The sequence below is a fragment of the Calypte anna genome, chromosome 2 (genome assembly GCF_003957555.1).
Source record: "Calypte anna isolate BGI_N300 chromosome 2, bCalAnn1_v1.p, whole genome shotgun sequence".
Classification (NCBI taxonomy): domain Eukaryota; kingdom Metazoa; phylum Chordata; class Aves; order Apodiformes; family Trochilidae; genus Calypte; species Calypte anna.
Genome location: NC_044245.1, coordinates 68,615,544 through 68,627,968, shown reverse-complemented (window position 1 = coordinate 68,627,968; position 12,425 = coordinate 68,615,544). Strand labels below are relative to the sequence as shown.

At 39.1% G+C, this 12,425-nt stretch overlaps 1 protein-coding gene across 1 annotated transcript in view; it reads left to right on the top strand.

The window, feature by feature from the left end:
* Window positions 1-12,425, top strand: part of GMDS (GDP-mannose 4,6-dehydratase) — a 420,922-nt gene that overhangs the window by 390,636 nt on the left and 17,861 nt on the right. The window lies entirely within an intron of this gene.

Here is a 12,425-nt window from a genome sequence, read left to right as displayed (position 1 = left end):
GGTATTGTTAAGTAAAAAATCATTATTTTGGAAAGTTTGCAGGAAAGAGTTGATATTTTTTTCTCCTCTTTGGATTGAGATTCAACATCACTGGGTTTGTTCTGTCTCATCTGATCCCAAAAGGAAAGAAATAGACACGTTTTCAGCAAGATTAGCCATTTGTGCAAGTCTTCTAATGCTGGTTTTAGTTTGTGTCATTTAAATGTGTACTGTTCTTGTTTGAATAAAAGACCCTGCTTTAATTTTGAATCACAATAGAACTCTTCATCAAGTGCTAGATTACTTTCTCAGTGCTATGTAAAATTGTGCACCAGATTTCTTTTTCCTTGCTTGCATTTTCTTCCCACTGTGGAATACTGGCATTTGTTTAATTTGAAAAATGTTGGACGCTGCTGCTAAGAGTAACTGCGGTAGCAATTCAACAGTTCTTGAAAAGCACTGCTCCATGATTATTTAATAGTAGCTGTTGGTTAGATTTGGCTTTTGTGTTTGTTTGGGGATATTGGTTTGGGTTTTGTTTTTGGCTTTTACATGCATATTCTTGCTTTGTTAGATTTCAAAAGAGTAAAATAAGTTAGTAACATCTTGTTGACTTTTTACGTGCTTTTCGTTTCAGTGCTCTTGAGTCATGTTTTGTATAAATATCCATAAGCATGAAATCATTACATTCTGCTTAATGTGCTTCCTCTTCACATTTCTAGCAGCAGCTCCGCTGACTGGTTTAGTATAACAAACAGACAGCACAAAGCTTCTGTATTGAAATTATTTTGAGTCTCAGAGCTTGCTTTAATTTTTTTCTTTTTTTTCCTAATTCTGGGTCAGAGGTTCAGCCTTTCAGAGCATTCACTACTTTGCACTTCTGCTCAAATTAGCAGGAATACTCATCTGGTCAACTTCAATTGTGTTTTTCTGTATCAGATCCAGGGCACATGCCATGTGGTGAGATGAAGATCCATATTCTGCTGGTCTATGTCCTGTTGTTTTACCAACATTTGCAGTACCAAAACACTGCTTTAGCATTCCACAGGAGACAATAAAACTGACTGAAACATAATGATGTTCCTTTCCTTCTTATGCTTATAGTTATAAGCATGTCCCCCTTTACTCAGCGTAGCCAAGTTTTGTTGGCCATATGCTATACCATATGCTATAGCTCATGGGCTGCTATGTAGAAACGTTTGATAGGATTAACTGAATTATCCTTAATGTGAAATAGACCAAGCTTTATTAAAAATAAATCTGAAATGGTGGGGTAAAGAATGTTCTCTGTTTCATGGAAGATCTCAGATGAGTGATATATCTGAAAGGGCTTTGAGCTGTGGAGTGCTGGGGCGGGAGTTCTTTTTAATTGGTGGTGAATTCAGTTTGAGAGAATTTTTTTTCCTTTGTTTTGACTTTTAACTCTAAATCTCAGTATTCAAGAATAACTGTGAGAAACAAGCAAAAATCTGTTTTATTTTTTAAAACTATTCTAGTCCTGTTTCCAGCTCCTCTTGTGCTGACATTCTACAAACTGGTTTTCTAAAAGGACTGTCACCATCAATTTTGCTTTTTTAAAGGACTTTAATTCTTTCAGCATGTTCATATGGTTTTATAAAGCCCCAGATACATGGCAAATCCCCTTGGTGTTGTAAGACAAGATTGCTGTTAAAAAATGTTTAGGCTTAGTCAGCTTCTTCTCACTACCGAAGTCATGAGGGACTCTGGGAAATGGTGTTTATACTAAGCTTAAATTGATAGGGCAAGTTTAATGCAATCAGGTCAAAGGTACAACTGCTTAGCTAGTCTCATCAACCACTCGGGTTTCAGCATCAGTTTATAAGAAAAGGCCTGTAATGATAACATCTGGCTGGGAGCACATGGGCTGCATTCTCTGTGCAGTGATTGAATGTAATTTAATGGTAGGGAGGAGCAAACTGGAGGGCAGCTTCAGTCCTGAATTATGATCGCCAATAGATAAGGTACAACTGCCAGACTTTGATCACCCCTGTTATCAAGTCACTTGATGAAGAGCCTTTCTCCAGCATAACCCGGACAGAGTTGTCTCCCTTGAAGGAAGGAAGGAGTGCAGTCCATTGCAAGGGGTTTTTTTTTGGGAGGGGACACATCAGATCCAGTATAAAATTTCATGGTTTCCTAGTGCATACGTGTACTGCTAATTGCTGGTCAGGCATTGCTTTCAGTGAGTGCTGAGGGACCCGGGACAATGCTGAGGAAATGGGCCAGACAGAACAAGGAATGGAGCTGCTCCTCTAATGTGAGAAAGCACAAAGTTCAGTTATGTATTTCCTGCCTCCTACTATCCACGCTGGTAACCTAAATATTCAAGATTACTGCTAGGCAGGGCCCAAAATAGGCACTTATTAGGAGAAGGTAGATACCCAAGGCACCCTGAGGAATCTTAATTGTAGGCAAGTCTGGTCTGCTTGACCCAAAGAAGGGCTTTGCATACCGAATATGTCTGGTTTGGACAGCCAAATAAGGTTCTCAACAAACCTTTGCCTTCTTTGCCTTGTACAATGCAAAATTTTCTACTGTGTCATTTTTACCCTCTTTTTTTTTTTTTTTTTTTTTTTTTATGGAGCAAGTTTGCAGATTTTATTCCACACTGGCTAACATTTTAAATGTCAAATGTCTGTCCCAAACTGACAAATTCGGGAAATTTCAGCCAAAATTATTTCCAATAATCATTACAGGAAAAAAGCGAAGTATGTTGTTGTCAATGGGCCTGTGTAATGCTTTGAGGTTGGGGCTTAAAATGTGATGATGCTGAGGCTTGTGTGTCACTGAAATACTTTTTTTTTTTTTTCTCCTGTGAAAATCACTGCATGACGCAATCCCGTTTTATGCACACTAAGCAAAAAGCCTAAATTTTCTAGGTAAAAATGTCAGAATATTTAATTCACATCCAACATATTCAGACTTCTGATGATGCTAAATGAGATACATTATTTCTGGGAATAAGCAGGCATGCTCCCTCCACCCTGCCAATACCATTATTTTGAACTGAATGAATCTGAGCCAATACATGGTTAAAGGAGAAACCACTTGGTACAGAAGATCAGCATTGTCTCTGTTCCCAAGAATATTGTTTACACTGAGACAGCACAGGCCTCAAATCCTAGCAGGTTAGTGGTTACTTGACCTGTTTTCAGCAAAGGTTTGTTGAAATATTCTTTGGTTGCTCACAAAACAGAGAAGCAGCTTCTCAATTGTTTCTGTCACTCCAAAAAAAAGGAGCATACTCTTCTCTATCTTAAAAGGTAATATTTGGAGGGGCTTGGAGGGTGTGTCTGTGAGTAACAACTTTAAGAGGATCCATAGCTGCTAATGTGGGACCCAAATGTTGAATATACCCAGACTCATTTCAGCCCACAAGTCCTTGTAATCACATATGGCACAAGTGTTACTCTGGATGGGAGTGTGCATCTCTTCCATCTTCTCTGCACATGCATGTGAAGTGTTTCCGTGTTTTTGTAAGGATGTTCTTCATGGTGTGTTCATGTTGGGTTTGCTAATATTCAAGGTGTATGCAGTGGAAATGTTTTTCCTTCATGTCAAACAAAAATAGGGTAATTCTTGGCAGTCAGCAGATCACTGTTTTTCAGGCTGAAGTAAAAAACTTCAACATATACAGGTTGGGTTGAAAAGGTTTTCCACTCCTTTTGAGGAACCAAAAACCAGGGTGCCCAGACACCTTGCCTATGAATCCATGGTAGGACAGACTGTGGGATCTGACTCCCAGCTCTGCTCTCTAATCAGGAGGTAGCAAGTCCTGCTCCTCTGCCAAGGCACACTGAAAGATCAGCTCTTGTACATGGTAGCAGCTAGTATTTTACTAGCTGATAAGTTGATCCTTATATTTTACTGTGCATAATTATAAAACAGGTAGCAAGCCACTTTCTAATGGCACAGAAAACACTCAGCCAAAGCTTATCTCACAGTTCTTCCACAGCTTTGAACTGTCTCAGTAGTTTTCAGTGCTGAGCTTAGCACGTGTAATGTGTCTTCTCCTACAGATGGGATGAGACCCTACTTAAAGCAGTAAAGATTATATACATCATACTTCTAAATGTATACACCGCTTTTGAGCATAATGAAAAGCTAAAATACCAACTGCTAAACCAATGAATCATACTTTGTAGGGGTGTGTTTTTATACATAATATATAAAATCCAACTGTATATGTATATAGAGAGTGAATATTTACACATCACATGTGTAAGATATAAATGATCCTGATGAACATGACTGAAGTAAATTATGTTAATGCTCCAGTTAGAACTATTTCTACATTAGTTTCAAAATGTTTTTGTTACACTGTAGATCCAGTGTCAGGAAGATGAAGGAATCTGGGCTTTTAACTGCAATGTCCATGCTGCAGTGTGACTCTATAGGGATGTTAAAAATTAAACATTTGGTTTGAGCATTAAACACTAACATTTTCTTTTTAATTCCTAGGCCTGGACAAAGGAAGATTGGGAAATGGTTTACAATACTTCCTATTGGGGGCTTCCACAATGACAGTGTCAGAAATTACATCACTTTTCTGCTATTTGTTTTTTATTGCTTTTCAAGAAGAGTCTTTAAATAGCCAGCATGTAATTTTCCTAGTGATAAGAGATAACCTTTAAAACCAGCCTATTTTTCTTTAAAGAGAAGGATGCTTCCGCCTCCCCTCCCCCCCCTCCAAGTTAGTTGACTTTTTCATGGGAAGCTGCCATCCGTCCCCAGGTCCTGTCAGTCCTGAAAGGAGTGGAGGGATTTATCACTAGAGGGAGTCATAGTGTTCTCTGTTTCTTTTCTCTGTAGTCTGGGTGGGTGATGGATGGTCTTGCAACTGATGTCCTGGTGAATTGTCCCATGCAGCTATCTGCAGGAAGGACATGCAGCTAGCTCCAAGTAAGGTGACCCTTTTATTATTTCAGGCTCCAAGTGTCTCTTCTCAAGTGAAGGACCAAGGAGAGAAGGCAGCCTTCATTCTCCCTCTCCACTGAAGGCTTTGCACATGGGAGAGGGAGTAGGTAGCTCATGGTCTTGCTATAAGGGTGAGGAGACAAAAAAAGTGTGTGAGTTCAATGCATTAAAAAATGGAGTGAAAAAAATTCTTCAGAGAATGGAATAGATGATAAAAGGAAGGCATACGAGAGAGAGAGGTAGGTAAATGAAGGTGATTTAGAGGGGAATATGACAAGTGGAAAAGAGGTGTGCAACAAAGGTAACAAAAGCATCAAAGAGAAGATGAGGAGAGAGATAAGGAGATGAGGAGAAGATTTCTTAAGAGGGTAGATACATGAAGACCTTAGGGAGGGGAACAGGAACATTTTTAACACAATATTTTTGGCATTCTCACACAATGAGAGCTGAAGTGCCATGCTCAAACTAACTTTATATAGCAAACTGAGGAATGCAAGAATTGAGGCCCAAATGGAGTTGGGAGGACTAGTTTGAATATGTGATGGACAAAGGAGACAGCAAAAGAAATAACCTCTTTGGGTTCTGTCCTGTTTACAGCTGGCTCTGCCTTCTGCTGGACAGAGTAACCAATATCCCCAGCTATGGCTAGATATGTAAAAAATCTACACGAGTAGGTTAATCCAGCTTTATGTTCCCCCCAGTCTGAGCTGAGCCTGTTGACTAAGGCTGCTCTAACACAAAGTTCTTTGCTCTCCAAAGTGGCTTGAGCTGTGTGAGATGTTCATGGTTACTTTTTCTCCTTGGGACAGGTCCCTGTGACATGCCTGTGGCTCTTGGAAAGGTACCTCACCTCTAGGACTCTCCTCTCATTTTCAGCCACTTGAGCGTACCACAGTTTGTACTCTTGGATAGTCTGCTGTAGTGTTTCTGTGCATGAAAATTACATGGGAAATATGCAAAAGCATGTGGATTTGATACAGGCTTATTCATATTTTAAAAGAGAATGTAATTTGCTATTGGCAAATTAATCTAATTTATCCAAGTTTTATTTGTTTGAACAACGTGAGCAGAGTTATTCATGTGCAAAGGAGCTGGCAAATGCTGCCAAATATGCTTAATACATCTGGCTGCTGAACATAGCATTTGGAAATAGAGTTATTTGCCATCCTCATTTTGTAGAATCCTGATTTCCCAGACCCACTGAAATATTAGAGACATTTATGACTTTGCCTGGGAAAAAAGTAAAAAGAAATTATTAACCTCTTACAGGGTTACAGTTGCACAGGGACTACCAGAAAACTGTACTGGACAAGACATATTTGCAGGACTAGACTTTTTTGTCAGTGGGCCCACTAACCTGTTGCACAATATATGTAAAATCCAATTCTAAGTCTTTGCAGTCATCTTTTCATTTTTCCAGCTTTCTCTTCAGAGAAGCTCCATCTCTTTTGTGCGTATGTGCATGCAGCTGCAATAAATATATAATACGTGTATCTTGGTCATATTTTAAAATTGTAGGTTATGGGATCCCACATGATGCAGGTGACATTAAGGTGGTTGCAGCATTTTGATTTATTTCTGTGGAACGTGTAGTTTTATCTTCATAAGAGAGCTTTGGGCTGCTCTGGTGGCTTGCTAGAAGCCCAAGGGCTGTATCATATTTACGTGAAATGGAGCATGTTGCCACCCTTGGCATTAGCACAAAGGAGTGTCCCAAAGTCTGGGCAGGTCCCAACATGCAGTGATCCATCCCAATTCAAGCAGACAGGCCAGGAACTCTCTTTTCTACAGGCAATGTACCTGTCTGCCTACTATGGTGACATCAAGCCTCATTCCAGCTGCACTATTTGTATGCTAAGCAAGAAGTAAAAAAAAAAATAAAATAAAAAGAAAAGAAAAGCAGTGCATCCAATATAATTATCTTTTATCTCACATGAGTTCATAAGGAGGGCTTTCCCACTGCCACTCTGTTTTCATAGCTGTCTGCTCCAGACCCATTTTGGCAGTCCATGGTTTATGTGGAAAATTAAAGGGGGGATGACTGTCATAGCTTCCTAATGACATACTGGGGTTATTTTATATGTTAAGTTATTCATATCTTTTACAATTTAAAAGCACATTGACATCATGCACATAATAGTCATACAGGACTGCCTGCATGTTTGCAAATAAATGTTAGGATTCATGAAGGTCTTTTTTTCTCATGCCAAAGACGATTAAATAAATCAGTTCCATTTTCTTCAGGCACTTTCTCTGTAAATAGAAATGCCCCTGTCTATATCTGTTAATTGCTAGTAGACAAGAGTCCACAGAAAACTCTGTGTTATGAGCTTTTATTTCTCATATATTTACAACTTACAACTGAAGAATCATAAAAATAGCTATCATGGGAAACTATTTTCTGTCAGATCTACATACACTTGCAAATAACAAGTAAAATTTCAGCTCTGCCTTGAGCCCCCTTGTGCAGATCAGTATTGAAGTATTACAACTTCAATGAAATATCTTTTCTTGGTACCACTTACTGTCTGAGTATTGCCTAATTACCTTTGTCTGTCATGATGCCGTGAGTTTTAGAGTTTTTGATAGAAGAATCATTTAGAAGAACCAAAGAACATCTATTTTGCACACTCCAACAGCTTTGAATCACTGTAGCATACTTCATTAACAGATGAAGACTGAAGACAGATAATTTATTGTCATTATATATGCATCTAATGTTCAGGAAACCTGGAAAGTGAAACAGAAATATGCTAAAACATGCTTGTATCATTTTATTACTTTGATTATATCTCTGTGCATGACTGTATCCTTGTGTGACTCTGATAGGAAGTGTATTTCAGCTCTGGTTTGGTAGTGCATAATGTCAGACGTGCCTGCTTGTACAGAGGTGACAAAGCAAAACCTATCAGTCCCATAAGCATTTGACTTAAAATGTCAAAACAAAACAAACAAACAAAAATGTCAACCTGCATCTCTTAGAAGCGAGTCATGTCAGCAAAAGCAAGCTAGCGCATCACATCTTAGAAGCCTAATTTAAAAATCACACTTAAGTAGACATCCTACCATTTATTTTTATTAGGTGTACTTATGTTGTTTGATGAAACATTTATTCCCTGTCCATGAGTGATTGTGTCATGTCTTGCTGTATCAGATATCAGGGCTATTAAGACTGATGGGGGCCGCATGCTGTGTGCCTTCCAAGTGTTTAGCAGTGGACAGACACTGTGAAGCAGCAGCTTACTTCCCAGTTCACGTGCAATATTCCACCAGCAGAGCAGGTGTTCTCAGCAATGATTTTGGCAAACATAAAGTGCGGTCAGAGTTGCCTTTGCAGAGGAATGGGGAACACACTCCTCAGTTGTCAACAGGTCAAATATGGTTCTCTTAATCAAAGTGATCCACTGCACATCTATTTCAAATCTGACATATAAACTTGAGTGTCTGCTGGCTTTTATGACAGTGGCATTCAGAGTGTTTGGGTTTCAATACAGGAAGATGGCAGCAGTTGAAAGGGAAGCATTTCTTTTCCATTCCCCACAAAGCAGTGGTCCCATGGTTATACTTCAGCTTACGAGAAAACAGGCTCTATTTATCTGAAACAGCTCAAGATAAAATAGAGCCAGTTGACATCACATGCCACATCTTTTCAAGCACAATATGTTTTAAAGAGAATAGGCCAAATTCCTCCCCCGCCTAGCTCCATAGAAACCCATTGGTTTGATTCGGCAAGTTGCCAAATATAAACACTGTTCTAGAAAAGATTCATTTGGAATCAAACATGGAAAACTTTTGAGTTAGGATGATATCTGGAAATATTCGCTCAGTGGAATTAAGATATTTGAAATGCTTGGCTAGATTCACCTTAGAGTTTAAACTAGTTCCAGTGTAAACTTCATGATGGGTCAGAGCTACAGATACAGGACCATGCAAGCAATGCAGGAAAAAAGTGACCGAAGACCACTTTGCTGTAGGGAGCTGTCTGAAGATTACCCCCAAAGGGGGACATGCTCACTGAGATGAAGCAACTGAAAGCTGCAATGACTTAACATATTACCTTTCTTCAGGAGATGGCACCTTTTTTAACACATGTGGAACTCAAGTGGGAATTAAAGCTGCAGAAATCAAAGTTCTTTCTCCAACAGCTTCCGTCTACTAATAATTCCTCACTAGAAATAGGTTTCTTTAAAGGTCTGGGGTTTCTTTTTTTTCTAGTTCATACTTGAATGATGCAATGGCAGGAGACACCCTAGGGTGTTACCACACTTCAAGAGGTGACTTCAGGGCCAGCACCACTCCCAGCATGCAACACTATCTTCCAGTATTGTCTCATACCATTGTTCTCTGTTGCTTAAATATTTGGAGAGGTCTGTCATGCTTTGTCATTGCACTTGAGCCTTTTGGAGAGTATGGAAAATAGATCTTCAGTGCTGAGTGGAATAGTTCAGCGCTTGACGGTGACCTGAAAATTCTTCATCTATGATTTCTCCAGACCAAGGCACTTAGCAAAGTGTACCAAATACCTCTCACACTTTTAGGAAATTGCTCAGCATTACCCCCTGTAATGTATGATTTATTTGGATTCATTGCTGCTTCAAACTGCATTTTAGTTAGAATGACAAGACTGAACTCATAGAAACAGATCCAATTTTTTACACCAATATAAACCACCAGGAGCTCTGTTAAAGGCAGAACTGCCAAAAACCAAGATCAGGTCTCTATGGTTCTTGGCATAGGGGAAGCTGCTCAAGTTTGGTTCCCATTAGTTATTTAGCACTTTTAGTGTTTGTGTTGCTTCTGTTGCTTCATTCAACTAATTGCCAGGATCTTGAAGAATTTTATTCCGTGGAGACAAATACTATATTGCTTTTTCCAAGCACTGTTAAATCAGCAGGAGTTACTTGTGTGCAGTGTTATAATAGCAGTTGAAGTAATATGATATTATGTGTTTATGCCTCAGTTAAAAATGCCAGTGGCCAAGCCATGCCAAAATGATACTGCGATTCTTCAGCTGCCGATGAAAAAGTAATTATATGCTCCAGTTTGTTGGAGCACTGTTTCCCCTGCACACCCACCCCATTCACTGTTCCTACTGATTAAATGCTGCCTTCTTTTTGGCTGCCGGCAAGAAAAAGCAGAAATGCCCCCTCACACGAGTGCCAATCTTGGCATAAGTATTTCCCATCTCTGGGAAAACCACCCACCTTAATGCACAAGGACAGCAACAATCTCTCTGATAGCCAAAGCATGCTTTTAGGTCCAAGCCTTAATATAAGGGTGACAAGTTTTAAAAATTATTCAGCATCATGAATAAGAGCAAGCAAGCTATGAGGCATCAAGAAGCATATGTTTGTTACCTTTGACTCTAGGCTGCCTGGAAGAGATGTGTCAAGTGTCTCATTTAGCTCTCCACTGCTGTGCAAACATCTGTGCTAAAATTTATACTTCCTTTATATAAAATTTTGACAGAAAACAGCATTCCCTTAAAGTAGGGCTAAACTCTCTGAGATCTGGCTTAGAAACAGACTTTGCTCTAAAATTCAGAGTAACCCCTGAGTCACATGCCAGGATGGAACCAGTTAGCCTCAATGAAAATACAAGAATTTTGGGCTGTTTGGGCAGAGGTGCTGCTGGGGTGGAATGGCCTTCAAGGAGAAAGTGTAGTAGTAAACCCTAGTGCAGAATCTTATGATACTTAAATGTATGTCTTTTTATGGAAATTAGCTATCCTGAAAGAGAGCTTTTGAATATTTTACTAAGAGAAAGGTGCAGGACATCCCTGGCTGAAAGCAGCATCAGATAATATCCTGATTTTAAAGAGAAAGAAATTTGTTTCCATTTACTTGGGTTTCATCAGAGAGTATCCAAATTTTTACATTGCTGACAATTAAAGACATAAGCAAATAAATGGAGTTCCATGCTTGGTCTTTCTCCAAAGCTGAATTTCATTGTCATGTTTTAGCAGGAACCCTGCTGCTGCTGCTGCTGCTGCTGCTTGGGTGGGCACACGTAGGGAAGAAGGATCTTTTTAAAACATCTGAATTTTATCATGCAGTCAGAAGAAAATGGCCCAAGTCTGGTACTTGGAATTAATTAAATTCTTCGCTAATACCAAGCACAGCTGAGCTTTTGCAGGGCAACATGAGGTATATATTGCTTTAACCCTCTTGGTGAAGGTCAAGAATGAAGTGACTCAGTGTCCTGGGTGTTTACAGAAATGCTGTTCCTCTGTGTGGAACTGATTTGAATATTGAGCTATGGTTCAGTGTTGTTGATTTCAATATCTGATGGCTCAGCCCCACAATTTAAGAGCAATCTCAATTGTCCAGAGAACCTCCAAGCCCTCCTGGCAGAGTTGTGCAAAACCAGCGGGTTAGTTGGTTTTGTTGTGTTTAATGGGGTTGTAACCTTTCCAGGCAAAGAGGCAAACTCTACATCAGTAAAGAGAACTTTTTTTCAATTTTAGTGCTCTGCTGAGATCACAACAGGCTTCAAGAGAAGATCTGTAGGTCTCTTTAAAAATTGTTTTTGGTAACACGTCTCTTCGGGTTGTTGAAATACAGCAAAGCTTGCATTTCCACTATTTACTCATAGATAATTCAGGAATTTTATTTAAGACTTGCTCTGCAACCCTGGAAAAGTAGTTTCACCTTTTTGTGTCCCTCTAGGAAGACAGGAATTAGGAATGACCTGAAAACAAATACCATGTAAGAATAAGAAATTAATGCTGGTTTTATAGAAATTTAGAACAATGTGAGTTACTATGAATACTTGTTTTATTACTATCCTTGACTCTATCCTTGACTTGTCAATAATTACTTTTAGTGACAGTAGTTGTGGAAAAGTTCTGTAATGTAAGAGGAAGTAGAAGATTGAAAGGAATAGTTTGACTGAAAAGAAAGGTGTTAGACAATTAAGAAACCTCTTTATGGTCCAGTCCAAGAAAAATATTCAATAAAGTTATATTAGTGGTAATATAGTGATCTTCCTGGTGGCAAAACTGGAGGTAATTCTGCTATCATTTATCATTATTCTTATAATCTACTGCTGCATATGTAGCAATCCAGAAGTGCCCTGAGTCAGTTTGTACCTAAAGCAAACATCAGCATTCTTCTTGAAATCATTCCAGATGTAACTAGGGTCATAAAACACAACAGAAAGTTGACGGTTTTATTTTGATGCACGTTACAATTAAGTAGCTATCTGATGGATCATCTGCTTTTTATGATCCATGATGAGAAATATAGCTGTCATATGAGGAATAGATTTCTCATCATAAAACATAGCTCTGTAATTTCAGCACCTGAATAAGTGCTGCCTCAGGTGCTGACTGTGCTAGTAAACACAGGCTGCAGAGTGATTTCCCCATCTGTTTCTTCTCCTTCTATTTAAGTGCAGTTTGGTAACAAATGTGTTTCTGCAGTTCCCTTTCCTACATCAGCTACTGCTATTAAAGATCTCATGTGAGGAGGTTCCTGTTGGAGAGCTGGTGATTCAAAGGTTCACCT